The sequence below is a fragment of the Haliotis asinina genome, chromosome 12 (assembly GCF_037392515.1).
Source record: "Haliotis asinina isolate JCU_RB_2024 chromosome 12, JCU_Hal_asi_v2, whole genome shotgun sequence".
Classification (NCBI taxonomy): Eukaryota; Metazoa; Mollusca; class Gastropoda; order Lepetellida; family Haliotidae; genus Haliotis; species Haliotis asinina.
Genome location: NC_090291.1, coordinates 49,273,778 through 49,300,510, shown reverse-complemented (window position 1 = coordinate 49,300,510; position 26,733 = coordinate 49,273,778).

Here is a 26,733-nt window from a genome sequence, read left to right as displayed (position 1 = left end):
GTGTCTAGTGGGAACAGATGGTGATATGGTGTCTAGTGGTCTCATGTGGTGATTTGGTGTCTAGTGGGATCAGATGGTGATTTGGTGTCCAATGGGATTCGAGGGTGATTCGGTGTCCAGTGAGATCAGATGGTGATTTGGTGTCAAGTAGGATCAGATGGTGATTTGGTGTCCAGTAGGAACAGAGGGTGATTCGGTGTCTAGTGGGCTCATGTGGTGATTTGGTGTCTAGTGGAATCTGGTGTGATCAGGTGTCTAGTGGGCTCAGAGGGTGATTTGGTTTCTAGTAGAATCTGAGGGTGGTTCGGTGTCTAGTAGGATCATTGAGTGAATTAGTGTTACGTGGGATCAGATGGTGATTTGATGTCTAGTATAAACTGGTGTTTTATGTAAGTGACTTCCAGATGGTGTCTAGTATAAACTGGTGTTTTATGAAAGTGACATCCAGATGGTGTCTAGTATAAACTGGTGTTTTATGTAAGTGACATCCAGATGGTGTCTAGTATAAACTGGTGTTTTATGTAAGTGACATCCAGATGGTGTCTAGTATAAACTGGTGTTTTATGTAAGTGCCATCCAGATGGTGTCTAGTATAAACTGGTGTTTTATGTAAGTGACATCCAGATGGTGTCTAGTATAAACTGGTGTTTTATGTAAGTGACATCCAGATGGTGTCTAGTATAAACTGGTGTTTTATGTAAGTGACATCCAGATGGTGTCTAGTATAAACTGGTGTTTTATGTAAGTGACATCCAGATGGTGTCTAGTAAAAACTGGTGTTTTATGTAAGTGACATCCAGATGGTGTCTAGTATAAACTGGTGTTTTATGTAAGTGACATCCAGATGGTGTCTAGTATAAACTGGTGTTTTATGTAAGTGACATCCAGATGGTGTCTAGTATAAACTGGTGTTTTATGCAAGTGACATCCAGATGGTGTCTAGTATAAACTGGTGTTTTATGTAAGTGACATCCAGATGGTGTCTAGTATAAACTGGTGTTTTATGAAAGTGACATCCAGATGGTGTCTAGTATAAACTGGTGTTTTATGTAAGTGACATCCAGATGGTGTCTAGTATAAACTGGTGTTTTATGAAAGTGACATCCAGATGGTGTCTAGTATAAACTGGTGTTTTATGTAAGTGACATCCAGATGGTGTCTAGTATAAACTGGTGTTTTATGTAAGTGACATCCAGATGGTGTCTAGTATAAACTGGTGTTTTATGTAAGTGACATCCAGATGGTGTCTAGTATAAACTGGTGTTTTATGTAAGTGACATCCAGATGGTGTCTAGTATAAACTGGTGTTTTATGAAAGTGACATCCAGATGGTGTCTAGTATAAACTGGTGTTTTATGAAAGTGACATCCAGATGGTGTCTAGTATAAACTGGTGTTTTATGTAAGTGACATCCAGATGGTGTCTAGTATAAACTGGTGTTTTATGTAAGTGACATCCAGATGGTGTCTAGTATAAACTGGTGTTTTATGAAAGTGACATCCAGATGGTGTCTAGTATGAACTGGTGTTTTATGTAAGTGACATCCAGATGGTGTCTAGTATAAACTGGTGTTTTATGTAAGTGACATCCAGATGGTGTCTAGTATAAACTGGTGTTTTATGTAAGTGACATCCAGATGGTGTCTAGTATAAACTGGTGTTTTATGTAAGTGACATCAAGATGGTGTCTAGTATAAACTGGTGTTTTATGTAAGTGACATCCAGATGGTGTCTAGTATAAACTGGTGTTTTATGTAAGTGACATCCAGATGGTGTCTAGTATAAACTAGTGTTTTATGTAAGTGACATCCAGATGGTGTCTAGTATAAACTGGTGTTTTATGAAAGTGACATCCAGATGGTGTCTAGTATAAACTGGTGTTTTATGTAAGTGACATCCAGATGGTGTCTAGTATAAACTGGTGTTTTATGTAAGTGACATCCAGATGGTGTCTAGTATAAACTGGTGTTTTATGTAAGTGACATCCAGATGGTGTCTAGTATAAACTGGTGTTTTATGTAAGTGACATCCAGATGGTGTCTAGTATAAACTGGTGTTTTATGTAAGTGCCATCCAGATGGTGTCTAGTATAAACTGGTGTTTTATGTAAGTGCCATCCAGATGGTGTCTAGTATAAACTGGTGTTTTATGAAAGTGACATCCAGATGGTGTCTAGTATAAACTGGTGTTTTATGTAAGTGACATCCAGATGGTGTCTAGTATAAACTGGTGTTTTATGAAAGTGACATCAAGATGGTGTCTAGTATAAACTGGTGTTTTATGTAAGTGACATCCAGATGGTGTCTAGTATAAACTGGTGTTTTATGAAAGTGACATCAAGATGGTGTCTAGTATAAACTGGTGTTTTATGTAAGTGACATCCAGATGGTGTCTAGTATAAACTGGTGTTTTATGTAAGTGACATCCAGATGGTGTCTAGTATAAACTGGTGTTTTATGTAAGTGCCATCCAGATGGTGTCTAGTATAAACTGGTGTTTTATGTAAGTGACATCAAGATGGTGTCTAGTATAAACTGGTGTTTTATGTAAGTGACATCCAGATGGTGTCTAGTATAAACTGGTGTTTTATGAAAGTGACATCCAGATGGTGTCTAGTATAAACTGGTGTTTTATGTAAGTGACATCCAGATGGTGTCTAGTATAAACTGGTGTTTTATGTAAGTGACATCCAGATGGTGTCTAGTATAAACTGGTGTTTTATGTAAGTGACATCCAGATATTCATTGAGGTCACTTCGGTCAGCCGGGACTTGTTTACTGGCGGAGTTGAACACAAAGGTTTTTTCCACCGTAATTCTTTTAGACACGATATTCGACTCCAGCTACTATCTGGTAATGTATTTAGTTACAGAATGCTCTACGATGTAGGAATGTCGCGAAAACATGAAAAAAATCATTTGGTGGAGCAGAGATCTATCATCAAGAGTCATATTTGAGTCATGTTTTGTCAAGGTCGCGGATTTCGGAAATTCTCTTAATATCCTTTTTCAAAATACAGATGGTCGCAATAATGCTGCTTTTGATATACACACACCTCGCTCTTTCCAATCAAGGTCATCAATGCGATGATAAAGTGGTTCCATTAATTTTACCCTATTTATGCTTAATTACCTTTATCAAACAGTTAACTATGTTATGAAACTGGTAGAGATTAAAAGCTTCCAGGTCCTAGTAAATTAAACGAAACATTCCCCTATCGCATATAGTCAGCAGAACAGATGGCGCAACCGTCGGGAGTTAATATGAAACATCTGTTAGTTGTAACAGCATCCAAACATGGCCATTTCATGTAGAAAGCTTTGGTCTTCATAACTGAGTGTTTCCGTAGCGAGTTCTCTGGAGGCGACCTGTGTCGCCACAAGATCATAAAAAACTTCTCTACAGCTTGATCTTGATGAAATTAGAAACGATTGCTGAATCAGCGATATGGCGACGGTGGAAGCTGTGGAACTGCACTTCAGCATAGATCGTGGGAGATAGCCGACATACGCCAGTGTTCATAGAGTTAGTGAGTGTATTGGAGTTAGACCCGTTGTGGGGTTGATACATTGCAGTAATACCAGTACATGTTAGCGTGATATGGTTTGCGAGGTGAGGTGAGTGAAATTTGGACTTACGTCTGGTTTCAAATGGTTTCTCTCAGGCCGAGGTGTTTTACACCAGGCGGGCCAACGACAACAACCATCTTTTATCACATTTTGGTTTGAGGAAAGATAAAATATCAAATCGTTAACATTTACCATTTCTGACCATAGAATATACAGCGATATCCGATAAGGAGTCTTTCGTTCACCATGAGGGGCTGTGGGGTAGCCTATTTGTTGAAGCGTTCGCTCGTCACGCCGAGGACCCGGGTTCGATCCTCCACATTCTGTTGGGGGAGGTGGTGTTTTCTATATTTGTACTATACTTAGACGGAATTCTGGCCCTCAGAATATTACATAGACATCTTGAATGTATTACAGTGTCCGGCATCAGAGAGTACTGTAGAATATTTGAAGCTCTTTCCTCGGCGAAAGTGGGGGTGACGGGGTAGCCCAGTGGTTAAAGCTTTCGCTCATCACACCGAAGGTTGGAGTTCGATTCCCCACAGTGGTGCCCCCACCGTGATATTGCTGGAATATTGCTAAAAGCAGCGAAAAAAACCACTCTTATACATGGGGAAGCCTCTCATCTCAAGTTAAAAGATCAGCATTGAGAATATCATTATACAGTGGTAACTGTGCTAAACCTTTCTTGTAAAATGGATGGCAGTTGCTCAGAAGTGATAATGATGTGTTTGTCATCATGAATAACCCACTCATGGGATTATGTCGATGACAGACAGACTATATTTCCCTGGACGAAAGAAATATTATCTCCACATAGTCAACAGCTGACAATTTTCTTCGACAACACTCTTGTGTGTGGTTCTGTTTGCATCATATAGATAAGATAATAACTGAACAAGGTTTTTTTTCTGGAACAGTTTATTATAAAGTGCTGTACAAATAGAAAGGGTGAGATGGAGTATTATAACATCTAAATGAACGAACACTGAGTCTGTCTTGTTGAAATCCGAGTCGGCATGTTTCAGCCACAGTCGGGTAATACAATTCATGACTGAGTATGTGTGCGCATGTATCAGTGACGCACATCCGGAATAACATCTGGTATTATGCTGGCGTTATGAAAACCCGTTCTAGCACTTAGGGACTGACAACTGCCAGTGCGCGACTTTAATGGCCGAAAACCTTTCTTTAATTGGGTCTCTCGTGTAATGAGTCCCAATCCACAAAATCGTAAACTTACGCGACCTGTCGTAACTCTATAGTGTATACAGGCTTACGAATGTCGCCGGGCAACGAAGATTTTGTGGAATGGAACCGTTGACACAATATCTCGACAGCGATGATCTTATTCGACGAGATATGGAGGTGACAGAACAGCGACAGTAGACACACTTATAACCAATCAACAGTCCGACGTTTCACAAATTACGTCATAAGGTATTGTGATGGAATTTGAAACTTTTATGGCACAGGGTCCCGATCCATCAAGCGTTCGTAATGTTACGACCTGTCGTAACAATATAGTTTATCATAGGCTAAAGATTGTAGTAGCGACATATCGTAATGTTACGAACGCTTTGTGAATAGGGATTTTAATGGTATCCCCCTTTATTCTTTTCCCCACCCTCGACCAGATATTGAAGTTGCCGCGCCAATGACTGGTTTACCATTGGCAATTTATCTGTGAAAATAGGAAGTTCTCGTGGAGATTTTTCTATTTCCTAACCGACTGTCCCACTGAATTGCTATAATACTGTATGAGATTGTAAATGAGTTAACAGCTGGCGAACAAAACGAAAAAAAAACAATGCCGTCAGATGGGGCAAACGTATTAGCTCTTTCACATTCGTGAAAGAAGAGGTGGAGTTTGGGGTTGATATAATGCCGTCAGAAGGGGCAAACGTATTAGCTCTTTCACGTTCGTGAAAGAAGAGGTGGAGTTTGGGGTTGATGGCCCCAATAAAAGAATTAGATAAGATACAATAAATGCAATTCAATCTGCAAATCGCAGTAAAAAGAATGATATACAAATATTTACATATCAAATGTACATTATATACAGGATGACTAATATGTAGATTGGTAAATCGGTTATTGTTCAAACACTCACGTTGTATAATTGCTCTACAGTTTCTAATATCCTTCACATTCGGCAATTATATCTAATTTATTTTTCAAAATGTAAATGTATGAATTGCTTTAAAACAAGAAAAGACATATAGAAACATGAAATTCAATAAATTTCCGTTCAGTCAAAGTCCTGGAACCAAAGGACATGGATCTATAAATATTTGTTTCGAAAAGTGAGAATCTATAATAAACTGACGAGCAGAAGAAAGTACACACGTGTAATTGTTGCTACATCCCCCAAACCACTGCTTTTTTTAGAACTCAACCATCACGTTCCATTTGCCACATGCAACCAAGATTATCTGTACATGTTTTGCGCGATGTGTGATTATTTGCCTGCATGAGCATGAGCACTTCTCGTACATAGGATATAAAACCTGTTTGTCGTGAAGACTGAACACTCACTTGACAAAAATGCCAAGATTAGCATCGGCGCGACGGATACGGGCAGCAGGAATGTCACAAATGGGTGCTTCCAACAGCCATAGTGCAAGGACATTAGGTTGCACAAGACAAACCGTAATTCGGCTGTTGGTTAACCGTTTCAGTATGACTGGCCAGACTTGTCATTGGCCAAGAAGTGGACGTGTCAAAGTCACAACACTCCTAAGGATCGCTATCTATGGGTTTTTCACCTATGCAACCGGATGTTGACGGTGACGTCACCTGCAGCCAAATCATTGGGTCATCGCGTGAAAACCGTTGAATATCTTTGACCTTCCTGCATCGTAAGAACCGTCTGCATTGGTTCATTGTTAAAATGCCATTTTGCTAATAAAACACGTTATTTCACCATGCACTTTCCATATTATCAAAGGGCTTTGTTATTTTTATCTGATAGGGATAATCACAACCTGTGTAGTTTCTTTTGCTCGTTAGTATAGTGGGGGTTATTATCTCTTATGTTGAGAATAACCCATATTAACTATGATTCTGTAGATAAATGAAGGCGTGTCTTTTATAAGATGTTTCGGGTAAATGGATATTCAAGGGAAGTTTCGTTGTATTTTGCGTTGTATCTAGTTATACAAACATGCAATTAAATTGTCGATTCAGAACATCACATTATGTCGCATTTGTTGTTAACTTTATGCGAACATTTCGAACATAAAATTGATAAGATTTTAGAAATTAGTTACATAAGAAATGAAACAGCACTCATTGCATCGTCTGGAAGAACAATGTCGAAAGTAATATAAAATAAATAATATATATTACTCGTAGTATATCTTTCGACAATGAAACATATATTGAGCTTGTTAAACGGACATGATGTTAGAAACAAAACTTTAACAGACAAAACACATAAACATACACAGAACAACAGATGAATGGTTTAGACATTCATTAACTTTAAAGTAATAATAGAAATAGACAATTTGGGGAAAATAACAAAAATACAAAACACTCTGTGGCTTTACTATAGTGCAAAGAATACGGCCTCGACACTATACTGTACGTACAGAGAAACCCTCTTTACTCGAAGTCGGGAGACAAGGGTAAAGGAGTTCGGTATACCCGGGTTTCAGTGTATACAGGTTGGTGCCACATTGAGGTCCTCAGTCGCCTGACTTGATATTCTACAAGGAATGCGGGTATACTAGCATACACACATATACAGTTCATGTTTACGGGAAAATAGAAAATTATATGTCAAATAATGAAATATGTCAATAACGACGAATATAAAAGTATCTAAATCCATTCGTTGTGAACACTGTGGTCTTGATGTGTGGGTGATAAGTGCCTCTTTCATTGGCAGGAACAGAAAACATTGTAGAGTGGGGCTTTGGTTTAATAACGTTGAACCGTGGGTTAGTGGCCTCTTGGTTTGTCATGAATAAACAATTTGAATTCAATCGAAGTTGAGCTGGTTTAACGCATGATTTGAATCGGAGTTAATTTACATCACGGAATGATGTCTCAATGGACCTAAATTAATGCAGGTAGTGGATGGTGATGATGATCAGTCAGGTCGAAAACTTAAATTTGAACAAGAGTACAGCGGATCCTGGTAGATATACGGAATGCAACTCTCCGCAGCGATGGGGGAGCTCAAAACACACGCGTATATAGCTACTGAAAAGTATACTTGATAATAATGTTAACGAAACTAGAACAGCTTTAGAATAAAAAAAGTAATGCCGTTTCTTTGGTTCGTCAGAGTATAAGATATACAGCTGCAGCTGGAGGTATTTGTGGATGGAGAGAAGCAGCTTGTTCACGAGCCTTGAAGATGTGGGACTTGACTGTAACCTCGTTCAGCTGAAACAAGACAGGTGCAAAAATTACATAACTTCTCGTCCTTGGAAGCCTGTTACCAACATGAAACAAGAGTCATCAGAAGATGACATATCCCCCCGGCCCCTACATATTTGAAACGACAAATCATCTGACAGTCACTCGATGTTTTATTAGATAAAGTTTGAATCGTTTCCATGGAAGTCATGAAAAATATAAATTCCATATATCTGTAAACAGCAAAAGGCACCATTTAAAGATCTGTCTCATACATCTGCCAAGATCTGTTGAAAAATATGAAATGGTTTTCCTGTTGTGCTCCGGAAACGATGCTAATCCCTCCATTTTGAGACTAAGTCAGAATTGTTTCCATGGTAACCAGGAAAAATAAAAATGCCAAAACATTGTAAATAGCAAATGGCACCACTTTGTGGTCTGCCTCAAATATCTGCCAAATTATGCTGTAAGATATTGAATAGTTTTCGAGTTGCGCTCCGGAAACAAAGCCCATCCCTCCATTTTGAGACTACGTCAGAATCGTTTCCACTGAAACTGGGAAAATGATTTATCACAAAAATCTGTAAATAGCAAAAGGCACCACTTTAGGGTCTCCCCTACATATCTGCCAAGTTTTGCTGAAAGATATTTAGAAGTTTTTGAGCTGTGCACCGGAAACGCAACCCATCCCTCCATTTTAAGAGGCACCACTTTCGGGTCTGCCACACCTATCTACCACGTTTTGCAGATAAATATTGAATGGTTTTTGAGTTGTGCTCTGGAAGAAAAGCCCATCCTCCATTTTGAGACAAAGTCCGAAATATTTCCATGGAAACGAAGAAAACAATAAATCACAAAAACCTGTAAATAGCAGAAGGCACCACTTTGGGATCTGCCACACATACCTAATAACTTTTGCTGACAGATATTACAAAGTTTTTGAGATGTGCCCCGGAAACGAAACACACCTGTCACTTTTGAGACTATGTCCGAAACGTTTCCATGGACACCGAGAAATAAACATAAATCACAAAAACCTGTAAGTAGCAAAAAGCACCACTTCAGGTTCAGATTCATATATCTCCCTAGTTTTGCAGCAAAATATTGAACAGTTTTTGAGTTCTGCTCCGGAAACGAACCCCACCCCACCATTAGAATAACACCAAAATGTTCCATGGAGAAACCAAAAAAAAAAAAATAAATAAATAAAAATAAAGAAAACAAAGAAAAAAATTTGCCAAAACTCTGTAAATAGGAAAAGGCACAACTATAGGTTGAGATTATTATAGCTATCAAGTTTGGTCTAAAAATATTGAACGGTTTCTGAGTTATGCTCCGGAAACAAAATGATTACGGACGGACGGACAGACAGACGAGGCGTCGACTATATCCCCCGGGGGGATGAAAAATCAATAATGTTTTATAACATATTACAACGAAAACCATCCTATTCTCTGGATATGCTGGCTCATCCTAGCCATCCTGGCTTTTACTGTAAAGTACGACCAGACAATCCAGTGATCGGCACCATAAACGATGCAGTTGGAATACGATGACATGTGTCAACCAAGACAAGAAGCCTGACCACCCTATCCAGTTAGTCGCCTCTTACGATAAGCATGGGTTGCTGAAGATCAATTCTAAGTCGGATCTTCACAGGTCACATGCCATGCAGAAACGAACGAAACAGTATATAAAAAATACAACAAAAAACATATGTCCAGAAGGGAAAGGAATTCTTCATACGTGACATTAAGTCGAAAGAATGTAAACAGAGCACGTACTTAAATACGTGATCAGCTGTTAATGACAGAACGGTTAGATAACCTGTACACATATACCACCAGGGACGCGATGTGATGGCGCACCACTCAACAACACAGGATATCTGGACAAATCAGCGAGAACGTGCTGGCAGTCAGGAGGTGGGTCTACTGTGTCGACGACCATGCTGAACTGTTCAGATTCTGATATTGCGAACATTTTTGTGGGTGCAGGTTTTGTGGTTTTTGTGTGGAGTGGAGTAGGTTGTACATAGCAAGAAGTGCAACGGCATAGGCGGATCCAGAGAGGGGTGCAGAGGTGCGCACTCCCCTTTAAATTTATCCTGAAATTTTGTTAAATGACCCTTGAAACTCGGTGAAATGAAGTTTCGTGTTGCGCCTAAGAGGCAGCTTGGCCGTATGATCCCTAGGGAGTTTTTCTAGTATCGTAAAGTACGATAGTGTCCCATGACCGGGGATAGTCGCGTACGTAGCGCCGCCAACAGGCAGTGTGCCTGGATATGAGCGCGTTATGAGCACACTATTATTATTACATGTAACTACTATACACGTGGACACATATGTATTATGCATGTGTATGTTCAAAGATCTGGAGCGATGCCATGGTACATACCACTATCAGATGTAGGTATAATTCAGCTACTGTATATCTGTGGACTGCATACCGGGACAGCCAGACAGAATTAGAATTAGAAGAATTACAGCCAGTCAGCCAGCCAGACACACTTTTCATTTATCGTTAACGCTATTAAACCCCACTGCACAGTTCTCTCCCCTGCCACACCTTTCCCTCGAGCTCTCCGCCTCAAGCTCCCCACCCAGCCGCGACATAACGGTAAGACTGCATGTCTGGTACCTACGCCTGTGTCTTCCTCGACTGTGTCTTCCTCGACTGCGTCTTTCAGCCCTGCTGCAGGAACCACGGCGACAGGTCCACTGAATGACGCCCTCCACCTCCACTTCTGAAACTGTTAATATGAACAATTAAGCAGACAGCTTCAATACCACTTCCGTGCTGTTCCTAACAGAACCTTTTCCAAAATACTATTTTCCAAACGAAAATCCCTTCTGCGAGCATTATCTCCCGTTGGGATCGAGATGATACAGAAGACTATCTTAATGACATTATCTCCCGTTGGGATCGAGATAGTTACAGAAGACTATCTTAATGACATTATCTCCCGTTGGGATCGAGATGATACAGAAGACTATCTTAATGACATTATCTCCCGTTGGGATCGAGATAGTTACAGAAGACTATCTTAATGACATTATCTCCCGTTGGGATCGAGATGATACAGAAGACTATCTTAATGACATTATCTCCCGTTGGGATCGAGATAGTTACAGAAGACTATCTTAATGACATTATCTCCCGTTGGGATCGAGATGATACAGAAGACTATCTTAATGACATTATCTCCCGTTGGGATCGAGATGATACAGAAGACTATCTTAATGACATTATCTCCCGTTGGGATCGAGATGATACAGAAGACTATCTTAATGACATTATCTCCCGTTGGGATCGAGATGATACAGAAGACTATCTTAATGACATTATCTCCCGTTGGGATCGAGATGATACAGAAGACTATCTTAATGACATTATCTCCCGTTGGGATCGAGATAGATACAGAAGACTATCTTAATGACATTATCTCCGCTGACTGCATGCTCATGGTGATATTTGCATTTAAGACAGACGCACCTCAGAAATGTATCAACTGCACCGCCATGGAGTCTGTGCCAGTGTAACGCTTTGTCAGACTGAGTGGTTGTTCCCATCAACCTGTGTTCAGCGGTTAGGGAGAATGGTGTTGCGCTCAGCAGATACTTCCAGAGATTGTTACAACTTCGGAGAAACGTTCCCCATATTTCTTGTATCAATCATCTATGCGACAACACATGACATTACTCTGTAAAGATATCTGATCTATTTATGCACGTTACATGCGAGACGGTGGCGCCCTGATATGGGAACGCCCCGACAGGGAGACGCCTTCACACGGAGACGTACAGAAACAGCGACGCCTTGGCATGAGGACGTACTGATGGGGGATGCCCTGGCAAGGAGATGCCCTTACACGGGGACACCCTGACATAAGATGCCCTCACATGGAGACACCCTGGCAAGGAGATGCCCTTACACGGAGACACCCTGACATAAGATGCCCTCACATGGAGACACCCTGACATAAGATGCCCTGACATGGAGACACCCTGGCAAGGAGATGCCCTTACACGGGGACACCCTGACATAAGATGTCCTGACATGGAGACACCCTGACATAAGATGCCCTTACACGGGGACACCCTGACATAAGATGTCCTCACATGGAGACACCCTGGCAAGGAGATGCCCTTACACGGGGACACCCTGACATAAGATGCCCTCACATGGAGACACCCTGGCAAGGAGATGCCCTTACACGGGGACACCCTGACATAAGATGTCCTGACATGGAGACACCCTGGCAAGGAGATGCCCTTACACGGGGACACCCTGACATAAGATGCCCTCACATGGAGACACCCTGGCAAGGAGATACTCTTACACGGGGACACCCTGACATAAGATGTCCTGACATGGAGACACCCTGGCAAGGAGATGCCCTTACACGGAGACACCCTGGCAAGGAGATGCCCTTACACGGGGACACCCTGACATAAGATGCCCTGACAAGGAGGAGACGCCCTGACATAAGATGTCCTGACATGGAGACACCCTGGCAAGGAGATGTCCTTACACGGGGACACCCTGACATAAGATGTCCTGACACGGGGACACCTTGACATACGATGCCCTGACATGGAGACACCCTGACACGGGGACACCCTGATAAGAGACGTCCTGACAAGAAGGTACCCTTACTCGGGCCCACCCTGACATGAAGACGCCCTTACAAGGAAACACCCTGAAACAGGCACACTCTGGCACGGAGATACCCTTACACGGGTACACCCTGACATAGAGGGACCCTGTCCAGTTTTTGGTTGGCAGAGAACTTTATCGTGTCATTTCAATCAAACGAACCAAGAAAGAGCCCATAAAACTTTACAAACGTTTGTCTGGCACGAGGATGGTTTTCTTTCATCACCCATAATCAACCTTTACCCAGCGAGATCTGCTGTGGGAACTGCTTATGGCCGATACAGATTTATCTTCTCTGACCAGTGATTTAGGTGATGCGGTGTGGTGAAATGAGGTATAAACTCGCCATCAAGATTACTGCACGTATATAACGGAATGTATGTAGCTACTTGTGATAGCCCGGACTGATCAATGTTTTCCTGTGAAATACCATGCTGTAGGCGCATGTCTGGATACCAAACATGCGCAGCTTACCCTCCCCTTGAGGATAAGTATATTCGCTTCATTCCCTTAATGGCCAACAGAAGGCAGTGTAACAGGTACCACCCTTTCACGTCCTTCAGTCTCGAGAACTCGAGAATTGAACCACACACCCTACGATCCCCGAGCAATCACTATATAGACTAGATCAAGGAAGATGTTCTATGAGACCTTTGCAGCGTTTAGGACCACACACCGAGTAGATTTATTGCTCACCGCTGAATCTTATATACAACAACTTTCAGTTCATTAATGTGTCTCCATGCCAGTAATGTTGATTTGAAACAATGACATTAAAAGTTGTTCACTGGTCACGACGGGAACATCGAGGGTACATCAACCCATGGGCCAACGAGGGACCAGTGAACAGTACATTCGCAAAACATCGGTAATTTTCGTACATCATACACGATTAAATGTTAATCGAGATGAAGAAGTATTCCGGCATTCCTAGCGGAGTACATAGAAATCTTACTTACTTGTAAGCAGGGTACATCGAAAACAAGAAGACAAAGTCATCAATATCCTCCGCAATGGCAAAATATTCTTCATAAATATGTCTGTGGGTTATGATTTTGTCAAATGTTTTGGTGTGTATATAGCAAAGTGGAAGGAGAATACTGAAAGGTTTCAAAGTTCTGCTTTAGAATGTAGCACTACCACCAAATGTAGGTGAAGCGAAAATTGTTGCTATGGAAAAACATAAAAAAACCAAAACATTTTATTCAGAAATTCAAAACTACCAAAAGGCACCAGTTCACCACTAGACCTATGTATGTATGAAACGTGGTGATGAAACAGTGAACAGTTTTTAAGTTCTGCCTGGGAAAAGAGTACTGCCAGCAATTTTAATATGTCCAACTTGTTGCCATGGACACGTAAAATATTTTTTTCAGAAATCCAAAACTACCAAACGGAACCAGTAGACAGCCACATCTGTCTATTATTGCATGGTATTAAAGTTCTGCTCTGCGTAGGAGCACAACCACCAGTATCAGTGTAAGTCTAAATTGTTGACATGGAAATACAAAAAAACCCCATTTTATTCAGAAATCCAAAAATACCATAAGGAACCAGTACACCACAAGATTTACCTATGAGCTAAGTTTGGTGAAGAATCATTGAACGGTTTTAGAGTTCCGGAACAGGGTACAATCACAAATTTAAGCCTGTCCAACTTGTTGCCAACTCCACCATTCCCCCACCCCGCATAAGAATAAGTAGGTCACAGTAGGAGTCATCAGGATATATGTTCTGATCCAAATAGTATTGACATATGGAAATGATAATGATCATATCTATGGAGGTAGGTAATCAGATGATGTGATGAGTTCTAGCGGTTGGGGAGACCGTGGGATAAGAATACTTGTAATGCATACTACAGCAAACGTCACTGTTGTCGGGCAAGAATTCTTCGAGTCATCAATCTGGTAAGTCGACCAATGTCGCCTTGACTCATCAGTGAGGGTAGCGCAAGATTCAGTGAGAGTGGTGGGATGGTGTGAAAGTCGAAGATCTTGATCAGTTGCAGAAAGGATCTGACAGTACTTGCCATGTCAAAGGGCACATGTTTTATGATCATGAAAATGAAATGTTGCCAACACTTCAAATAGCGGCACCATTTGAGTTGTGCATTGTTTTGGGTTTTTTTTTTTTGCTGCGACTCCTCAATGGAGTGAAGTTCTTCAGTCATTAAGATACCACCCAAACCATTAAGAATCAGCTCTCACCTTAATCTTGCTGTACGATATTAACATAGAAAAAACATCGCCAATCGCGATGTCTCCAAACTGGATTCCTCGGTCATAGAAGTCGAGAGTGAACCCCGCTCCTTCAGAGAACATGGTAGTCAAACGGCCATTATCACAGTGCTTTCGATGTCTACACCACTGGACTCGTGTTTTCCCTCAACCCTGAAAAGCTGCAGGTCCTGAGGTCCCTGAACCATAAAATGTTACGGGTCCAGAATGTGTAGGCCCTATATTTTAGCTAGAATACTCTATTCTCCAGCAAACCCTAACTATCATAGTGAGTTTTCATTTGACACTAGTGATTGACTAGTCGTCATTTACAACTAGAAATTACTGAATGGTATTTTCTGAAAATATATTACTCTTAGTTATTGGTCATAAAAACCCAAAACAACTGTCAGCAATAAGTGCCTGCAGAAACAAAAGTTGTGGGTTCGAGTGCTTTGGAGTCTTCTTCGGGGGACGGACGTTAATTCGAACGCTGCACTAGAGCCGTGAAGCTTCGGGATAGAAGCAACCAATCGACCAACCCTGTACCTGTAACGCCTGTGGTTCATATGACGTGCAGTTGGCTGTGGGATGAAACGTGGATGACGTGCTCGCAAGTATAATCTGTGTAGATGTCGCATCGTGGGGGGTGTGTTTGTATCAGAGTGGCAGTTTGTTCCGAATTCACACTGCCATCGTCTTGACTAATCTCTGCTTGCTGGTGGTGTTTCTCGTGGGCGTCCGGAACAGCCTCGATCTTCAACGTTATGTGTTTGTTGGTATCTGGCTATTATCTGGCCATGCCAGACAGAAACATGCACGTTTTGGCAACAATATTCAGACATGTGTACGCCTGCAGTATACCGATAGTACACTGCAAACACCGGATTGGAAATGCTGTTACTTCTTCCATCATCACGTGTGTTTAATTTAGTGTTTTTGAATGTCTGGGCCCAAAGGAAACTATTGGCCTGCGTCTGTTAACAACCAAATCTGAGTGACACCTTGCACGTCCTATATGGGGACTCTCACCATTCTGTGTTTGGGAACCTTCCTCAGAGTGAGTGAGTGAGTTCAGTTTTACGCAGCTATTAGCAGTATTCCAGCGGGGCCACCCTAAATGGGCTTCACACAGTGCATCCATGTGAGGAATAGAACCCGGGTCTAATCGTGACTAGCGAACGCTTTAACCACTAGGTTAGCCCCGATTTCCTCAGAAATATCATTGCCACACAAAATCGCTTACTTCCAACTCCCTACATTTTACATAGTATTCTTAACGTTTATATTTACATAAACTGTAAGTTCAACCAAAACCATCTTACCTTCACCAAGCCATGTAATCTAAAACAAGCGCGTGGGGGACGTCCTTTATTTTACTAGCTAATTTTAACCCTGAATCGTGCATGTGGACCTGTGCAAACACCTGCTATATCTAAAGCCATCTTTGAACCTCGGGACTTACGGTAAGCATGTTCTATCCGCAGACTTACCCCTGATCCTAGGTAAATATATCTGTCAACACTGTATACGTGATCTCCTTCGGCATGTGCTCTCACCATCAAAGCATATGCTAGTAGCTTGAGATGCGTGAATCACTCGCTTAACAGCTGGGACACCAGGTGCTCGTGATGGAGAACTTATCACCCGAGCTGGTGGAAACATTCGTCGTGCTCACAGATTCATTCGAGCAATGCGACTGGTAGATAGTTTAATGACCTCCTTAACCTACGATCAATCCTCAAACACAAACCCTATTAAAGCGAACTACCGTCGATATATTCGGATGGTCACGACGTATGTTTCATCGATTGTGAAGCAATATGGACATTCGGTCGCTTAATGTTTCTGCTTTTCTATGATACCACGGTGCTGTTTTATATAACAACCTTAGGGATAAGACTAGGTTAAGTCTGTGATAAGGTATAGGATTTACGGCGACCCTGGTGCTGACCCGTGAAGGTATCCGGGTAGAATAGGCCTTCAGCAACCCATGCTTGCCATAAAAGGCGACTATGCTTGTCGTAAGATGCGACTAACGGGATCGGGTGGTCAAGCTCGCTGACTTGGTTGACACATGTCATCTGTTCCCGATTTCGCACGTCGATGCTCATGTTGTTGGTCACTGGATTGTCTGGTCCAGACTCCACTATTTACAGACCGCCGCCATATAGCTGGAATATTGCTGAGTGCTGTGTAAAACTAAACTCACTCACTCACTTCTCCTTAGTGCTAAAATCGCTTTGTACAACGGCACCCTGGTCGTAACGTTACGACCTGTCGTAACTCTAAAGTTTACCTTAGGCTGACGAATGTCTGGCGCTACGAATTCTTTGATGGTCGGGACCCTGGTGGTTTGAGTGAACGAGGTGTCACTGTAGTCTGTCAAACGTATCAGATGTGGTCAGCTCGGGAAAGGAGGTCACCAGGGCATGATATTGATAGCTCTTTCAGGAATGGGATCAGAATACCGGTACGATTAACATGTACAGGTTATTTTGACCACGACGAATTTCATTCTTTTGGTGATTTGAGCTAACGAGGGGTTAGTGTTGTTTGTTCGCATAAAACGATATATTGAATCGTGTGTGTTCGCGCGCGTGTGCGTGTGCGTGCATGTGTCCATGTGTTGCTATGCGCTAGACAGGGTTAGTGCCATGTCAAGACGTCTTCTGGTATGTCGTGACATGTCGTTGATTCAACTACACCGAGGTCCTCGCGGTTGTAAACCCGATACACTGCCAAAGTCATCACTGGCTCTCTGACAAATCTCGGTTGTTGATGAAGTAAGTTACACATGTTGTGCAGTGGTGAGAAGAGTGTTACTGTTGATTTAATACACTTACAACTAGAGACGACTTCACCAGCACTGCGGTAGTTTGTACAGCACTATTTACATTGGCATGGCCCAGGGTTCCTCAATGATTCATACAATCTGTCCCTGCTACTTATTCTGCCATGGAATTGGTAAACCACATTCACGGGGGTGACTGAAGTGAAGCAGATCTGACAATACTGTGACAGAGCTGTGTCCCACATGAACGTATAAATCATATGCAACATATATATAGATAACAGATTCGTTTCCTTGGGCATAAAAGTACAATGAAAATAATATCATCGAAACGCTGGAAATTATCGACGAATTGTTTAGCAAACTGAGTACAGCTTTACGTGTTCTGGAATCGGTTCAGCAGCATAGCTAACAGCAACTGATGGTATTGTCAATAAGTTATGACATTGCTGCACAACAGATCTTAATCGTTCACATTCTTCACCTTTCAAATCAACGCCTTTGGGTGTCATTTTGCATAGGAACCACCTAAATATCGTCGCACTGAATGCTAGATATTCACCTACAGTCGCTTCAGAGAAGAAGAACTTTCAGAACTGGACAAACGACAGATAGAATATATTTTCATTCATCCATGGTTTTCTATGGTATGCTCTGATCAGTTTTAACTGGCGTACATGTTCTAAACATGACATGGGCAGATGACCTTAGCTGGGGTATGTAATACGTACGTTACACGAACAATAACATGGAATTATAGTTTAAAATATCCCATAACGGGTAACCTAGATGAATATAATCTGAATATCATATGGACGCATAACCTAGAGGGACATAATTTTAATAATTCATGGGCAAATAGACACTGAGCATAACTTGCTATTGATCATCTCATGGCATACAAGATGATCTCCATCTACCCTTGGAGAGTATGGTCAAATGTACAACTGGCAATGATCTCATGTCCATCTACACATGGAGCACATGCTCAAATATACAACAAGCAATATAGCAATACTCTATATGATCACATGTACAACTTGCGCTGATCACATGTACAACTGGCACTGGTCACATGTACAACTGACACTGCTCACTTGCACAGCTGGCCATGCAGTATATGATTATACGTACAACCGGCAGTGGTCACATGTACAACTCTCAGTTATCACATGTGAAACTGGCAATGAAAAAATGAGCAACTGGCAATGACCACATGTGCAACTGGCAATGATCACATGTGCAAATGGCAATGATCACATGTACAACTGACAAAGCAGTATATGATCACATGTACAGCTGGCAATGATCACATGTACAGCTGGCAATGATCACATGTACAACTGGCAATGATCACATGTACAACTGGCAATGATCACATGTACAACTGACAAAGCAGTATATGATCACATGTACAGCTGGCAATGATCACATGTACAGCTGGCAATGATCACATGTACAGCTGGCAATGCAGTATATGATCACGTGTACAGCTGGCAATAATCACATGTACAACTGGCAATGCAGTATATGATCACGTGTACAACTGGCAATGATCACATGTACAACTGACAATGCAGTATATGATCACGTGTACAGCTGGCAATGATCACATGTACAACCAGACACGGACAATATTATGAGCTCGAACCCTTGAGAAGCTCTTCCAAGGCACAGAAGTGGAACATTTGCCTGCACGTCACAGTTAAGGCTGACGTCCTACATTACAAACAGCATTTACAACATATACACTCTCTTTCCCCTGAATCAGCTGGTTTTCACCCACACTGTTTATTCCCTCTACAATTAGCACGACTGTAAAGCACCACAAGGACCCTTCACTACAGCTATAAGTTTGTTCTTAGACAAGCACTTGGAAGTCTACATTCTACAAGTAGGTAAGACAACACTGAATCAAGACTCTCAGCGGAAGCTGGATGCACAGGTCGCACAGTGGTCTGAGGCGCCGCGATTCGCTTTTTTGAGTCCCTTGGGCACGTCAGAAACCATAAAACGTGGGTTCGAATCGATGTTGCCCTGGCTGTGCTTTTTCCAGATTTGTGGGCACCATATCCGTCGAAGATGTAGGACCTCCATATGTCCGGAATATTGCTAAAAGAGGTGTAAAACCACACTCACTCGTCACTCGGAAACAAGTGGAGATAGACACACTACACACACTCTTTCCCCAGCCAATGAACCCACAGAAATATTCTAACCGATATGCTGTCATTGAAGCATGCAAGTTTATCATATGTGTCATCTGTGAAACGCCCGGCAGTGTATGAACAACGTGAGTTAGCTGGTTCATGTCATCAGTGTACAGTTCCCCTTTCAGCGTCAAATATACAAAACGGCATTGCATACATGGTCACTCTAACTGGTCTTGGCAGCCAAACCTAGAGCTGTGACAAGATGACAAGTAGAGTCATGATTGGGTGGATCTGATATGTTACCCAAAAGCACGGGTCTTAACCCATCAAAATGCACTCAATCTCTACATCAGAAGTGCATAGGCCTCTAAGACAGAAATTGTGAATGTAAATCATTATATCCTCATGATAAACAGAACAGGTTGTCCGTGTAAAAGCGTCCTCAGAATGAACGCGTCCTGTTAGCGTATCTAGACTTGTCAGTCATAGGATAGACTTACAACCAGTTGCCGGTATGTCGAAGTTGAACGGACTTACGCAAACACTTCAAGTAATCCGAAGTTCGACATGACTGTAAGACGAGAACTAATGGAGGAGTGAGTGAGTGAGTTTAGTTTTACGCCGCACTCAGCAATATTACAGCTATATGGCGGCGGTCTGTAAATAATCGAGTCTGGACCAGACAATCCAGTGATCAACAACATGAGCATCGATCTGCGCAATTGGGAACCGATGACATGTGTCAACCAAGTCAGCGAGCCTGACCACCCGATCCCGTTAGTCGCCTCTTACGACAAGCATAGTCGCCTTTTATGGCAAGCATGGGTTGCTGAAGGCCTATTCTACCCCGGGACCTTCACGGATCACTAATGGAGGAAGACGTAGGGACGAGTTGTTAGTTCGACACATGTTTACATGCACGACACATCCATGGCACGACACATCCATAACTACACATCCATCAAATAAATCAGTACTACCATGACACAGATACGTTAGACGTGAATGTGGGAGATGGGGTTGAGAATGACGTTTCTTTGATGAATGCTTCTCTTGTAGCGGCTATGGGAAAATAAGTGGCGTATAGCATAAAACGTCTTCCGCTCAGCCAAAATCTGATAGCAAAGGTAACGAACGATGCACAATTGACCTGTCACACAGAGGATGGTTCCATCGTACCCCCAAGCTCTTCACGGGTCATTTGAACATATTTAAGTGTTTGGGAGAATATTAACATTTTTGAACACTCATGTTTATGTACATTCCTCTACCTGACTGTCCACAGTTTTTGTAAAATGTAATACAGATTCAAGAACGATGACGATCTCTTGTGAAAAAAAGTCTCTTTACATGAATAAATACCTCATGTTCCATGTCATAAAATGCAACCTATTCCTCAAGACCCCCTTAACAACGTCTCAGCCGTGAATTACTTTGATGCAGGGATTGACTGACAGGAGTTTAATCTCTACGTAATAACGGCCTCATGCAATGTCACGCTCCGATTGCTCCAGGTAAGCTACAGTTCTGCTATACCAGGAAGCAGGAAACGGCACACAGCGTAGGTGGGATGGCGGTGCTTGGGTTCACAACCCCACGTGAAAGGTGATCTGCGCGTGTTTGCACAGCTTGCCGTCTGCCAACAGCTGCAGGGACGCGTCAGCAACACTATCCGCACTGCAGCATCACGGAGCGACCTGTCTCCTTACATTAAACACCCAGTAACGTGTTTGGAAACAGGTCTTCACGGGGATTCATGTATGTGAGCAATAAGTACTCTCTGCCTAGGCTCGCGTGGTCTAAATGCAATGGGTTATTATTACGTGGATATCCTGCTGACAAAGCATTATCTGGTTGATGCCTAACACCACTCACCCCTGGGGGATAGATAGGAACAAACGCATTCCATGTCAAGGGGCACCTCTGTTTGTTTATTCATGCAATAACCCCATTTGGAGTTCGTTAATGTTTAGGGGTGGGATTACATGTTGAGATGAGCTATGGTTTTGTTTGTTTGTTTAACGCTACAGTCATATCTAAGTTAATTGACGATCGTCTGTAATAGACTGAACCAGTAACACAGTCCTCACTGGGGTGTGTTGACTCGCGTCTCACTGGACCTTTTCGACATGCGCAGACTACTGGTCCTTCTAAACCGCAACCGGAACGTTCACGAGGCCTCGATATGGTAAAGTGTAATTCGGTAGTCGGTACTCATAATGGGTTACGTTGCAAAGGGTCCCAGCGAATAATATATACTCAAAGACAAAGTAACGGGTCATATAAAATTCTTGACAGGCCGGATGAAATTGGGTCTAATGTTTACTTTATTGCAATGTATGTACGTGCGTGTGTGAGTGCGTTTGGGGAAGTGTATTATATTTGAGACTAAAACATGAAAATGAAAAACAATATACTACTCTAAAGACTATTCGACTTGGAAAACCAATCATCGAATCCAAACAGGTGCACGTGGGTGCCGTTACAGCCCTACCTCTGGTGTTACAGTCAGTTACGCCTGATGTCTTCCCTTTTCATGTGTTCATATTTCGGCGGTCTGTAAGTACTCAAGTCAGAGGCGAACAATCCAGTGATCGATATTGTAAGCAGCGATCGCTTATCGTGCACAGTGCACGATATAGCGGCTGACCCGCTAGCCCGTGGCTAATGAAACTCCAGTCGGGCCAGTCACTACAGTCTCTGGCACGACTGCTTAGTGAATTTACATGGGATCATTTTGTACATATATGCCTCTCTCCGATTTATTAAGTCATAATACACCTGTAAATCAAACAGGCTTATCTCTCTCTCCCACTTGTTAAGTTATAATATACCTTTAAATCAAGCAGGCTGATCTCTCTCTCCGACTTGTTAAGTTATAATACACCTCTAAATCAAGCAGGCTGATCTCTCTCTCCGACTTGTTTTTGGTTATAATACACCTTTAATTCAAGCAGCCGATCCTTCTCTCCGACGTGTTTAGTTATAATACACCTTTAAATCAAGCAGGCCGATCTCTCTCTCCGACTTGTTAAGTTATAATACACCTCTAAATCAAGCAGGCTGATCTCTCTCTCCGACTTGTTTTTGGTTATAATACACCTTTAATTCAAGCAGCCGATCCTTCTCTCCGACGTGTTTAGTTATAATACACCTTTAAATCAAGTAGGCCGATCCTTCTCTCCGACGTGTTTAGTTATAATACACCTTTAAATCAAGTAGGCCGATCCTTCTCTCCGACTTGTTTAGTTATAATACACCTTTAAATCAAGCAGCCGATCCTTCTCTCCGACGTGTTTAGTTATAATACACCTTTAAATCAAGCAGCCGATCCTTCTCTCCGACTTGTTTAGTTATAGTACACCTTTAAATCAAGCAGGCCGATCCTTCTCTCCGACGTGTTTAGTTATAATACACCTTTAAATCAAGCAGGCCGATCCTTCTCTCCGACTTGTTTAGTTATAATACACCTTTAAATCAAGCAGGCCGATCCTTCTCTCCGACGTGTTTAGTTATAATACACCTTTAAATCAAGCAGGCTGATCCTTCTCTCCGACTTGTTTAGTTATAATACACCTTTAAATCAAGCAGGCCGATCCTTCTCTCCGACGTGTTTAGTTATAATACACCTTTAAATCAAGCAGGCCGATCCTTCTCTGCGACTTGTTTAGTTATAGTACACCTCTAAATCAAGCAGGCTGATCTCTTTCTCTGCGACTTGTTTAGTTATAGTACACCTTTAAATCAAGCAGGCCGATCCTTCTCTCCGACTTGTTTAGTTATAGTACACCTCTAAATCAAGCAGGCTGATCTCTTTCTCTGCGACTTGTTTACGGTTATAATATACCTTTAAATCATGCAGGCCGATCCTTCTCTGCGACTTGTTTAGTTATAGTACACCTCTAAATCAAGCAGGCTGATCTCTTTCTCTGCGACTTGTTTAGTTATAGTACACCTTTAAATCAAGCAGGCCGATCCTTCTCTCCGACTTGTTTAGTTATAGTACACCTCTAAATCAAGCAGGCTGATCTCTTTCTCTGCGACTTGTTTACGGTTATAATATACCTTTAAATCATGCAGGCCGATCCTTCTCTGCGACTTGTTTAGTTATAGTACACCTCTAAATCAAGCAGGCTGATCTCTTTCTCTGCGACTTGTTTACGGTTATAATATACCTTTAAATCATGCAGGCCGATCCTTCTCTGCGACTTGTTTAGTTATAGTACACCTCTAAATCAAGCAGGCTGATCTCTTTCTCTGCGACTTGTTTACGGTTATAATATACCTTTAAATCATGCAGGCCGATCCTTCTCTGCGACGTGTTTAGTTATAGTACACCTCTAAATCAAGCAGGCTGATCTCTTTCTCTGCGACTTGTTTAGTTATAGTACACCTTTAAATCAAGCAGGCCGATCCTTCTCTCCGACTTGTTTAGTTATAGTACACCTCTAAATCAAGCAGGCTGATCTCTTTCTCTGCGACTTGTTTACGGTTATAATATACCTTTAAATCATGCAGGCCGATCCTTCTCTGCGACTTGTTTAGTTATAGTACACCTCTAAATCAAGCAGGCCGATCCTTCTCTCCGACTTGTTTAGTTATAGTACACCTCTAAATCAAGCAGGCCGATCCTTCTCTCCGACTTGTTTAGTTATAGTACACCTCTAAATCAAGCAGGCCGATCCTTCTCTCCGACTTGTTTAGTTATAGTACACCTTTAAATCAAGCAGGCCGATCCTTCTCTCCGACTTGTTTAGTTATAGTACACCTCTAAATCAAGCAGGCTGGTCTCTTTCTCTGCGACTTGTTTACGGTTATAATATACCTTTAAATCATGCAGGCCGATCCTTCTCTGCGACTTGTTTAGTTATAGTACACCTCTAAATCAAGCAGGCTGATCTCTTTCTCTGCGACTTGTTTAGTTATAGTACACCTTTAAATCAAGCAGGCCGATCCTTCTCTCCGACTTGTTTAGTTATAGTACACCTCTAAATCAAGCAGGCTGATCTCTTTCTCTGCGACTTGTTTACGGTTATAATATACCTTTAAATCATGCAGGCCGATCCTTCTCTGCGACTTGTTTAGTTATAGTACACCTCTAAATCAAGCAGGCTGATCTCTTTCTCTGCGACTTGTTTACGGTTATAATATACCTTTAAATCATGCAGGCCGATCCTTCTCTGCGACTTGTTTAGTTATAGTACACCTCTAAATCAAGCAGGCCGATCCTTCTCTCCGACTTGTTTAGTTATAGTACACCTTTAAATCAAGCAGGCCGATCCTTCTCTCCGACTTGTTTAGTTATAGTACACCTCTAAATCAAGCAGGCTGGTCTCTTTCTCTGCGACTTGTTTACGGTTATAATATACCTTTAAATCATGCAGGCCGATCCTTCTCTGCGACTTGTTTAGTTATAGTACACCTCTAAATCAAGCAGGCTGATCTCTTTCTCTGCGACTTGTTTAGTTATAGTACACCTTTAAATCAAGCAGGCCGATCCTTCTCTCCGACTTGTTTAGTTATAGTACACCTCTAAATCAAGCAGGCTGATCTCTTTCTCTGCGACTTGTTTACGGTTATAATATACCTTTAAATCATGCAGGCCGATCCTTCTCTGCGACTTGTTTAGTTATAGTACACCTCTAAATCAAGCAGGCTGATCTCTTTCTCTGCGACTTGTTTAGTTATAGTACACCTTTAAATCAAGCAGGCCGATCCTTCTCTCCGACTTGTTTAGTTATAGTACACCTCTAAATCAAGCAGGCTGATCTCTTTCTCTGCGACTTGTTTACGGTTATAATATACCTTTAAATCATGCAGGCCGATCCTTCTCTGCGACTTGTTTAGTTATAGTACACCTCTAAATCAAGCAGGCTGATCTCTTTCTCTGCGACTTGTTTACGGTTATAATATACCTTTAAATCATGCAGGCCGATCCTTCTCTGCGACTTGTTTAGTTATAGTACACCTCTAAATCAAGCAGGCTGATCTCTTTCTCTGCGACTTGTTTACGGTTATAATATACCTTTAAATCATGCAGGCCGATCCTTCTCTGCGACTTGTTTAGTTATAGTACACCTCTAAATCAAGCAGGCTGATCTCTTTCTCTGCGACTTGTTTACGGTTATAATATACCTTTAAATCATGCAGGCCGATCCTTCTCTCCGACTTGTTTAGTTATAGTACACCTTTAAATCAAGCAGGCCGATCCTTCTCTCCGACTTGTTTAGTTATAGTACACCTCTAAATCAAGCAGGCTGATCTCTTTCTCTGCGACTTGTTTAGTTATAGTACACCTTTAAATCAAGCAGGCTGATCCTTCTCTGCGACTTGTTTACGGTTATAATATACCTTTAAATCATGCAGGCCGATCCTTCTCTGCGACTTGTTTAGTTATAGTACACCTCTAAATCAAGCAGGCTGATCTCTTTCTCTGCGACTTGTTTACGGTTATAATATACCTTTAAATCATGCAGGCCGATCCTTCTCTCCGACTTGTTTAGTTATAGTACACCTTTAAATCAAGCAGGCCGATCCTTCTCTCCGACTTGTTTACGGTTATAATATACCTTTAAATCATGCAGGCCGATCCTTCTCTGCGACTTGTTTAGTTATAGTACACCTCTAAATCAAGCAGGCTGATCTCTTTCTCTGCGACTTGTTTACGGTTATAATATACCTTTAAATCATGCAGGCTGATCCATCTCTCCGTCTTGTTTAGTTATAGTACACCTTTAAATATTGCAAGTTAATCCCTTTCTCCGACTTGTTAAGCTATAATACACCTCTAAATCAAACAGGCTGATCTCTCTCTCTCTCTCTCTGCGACTTGTCTTTGGTTATAATACACCTTTAAATCATGAAGCCGATCCTTCTCTCCGACGTGTATTGCTATAATACACCTTTAAATATTGCAGGCTGATCCTTTTCTCCGACGTGTTTAGTTATAATACACCTTTAAATCATGCAG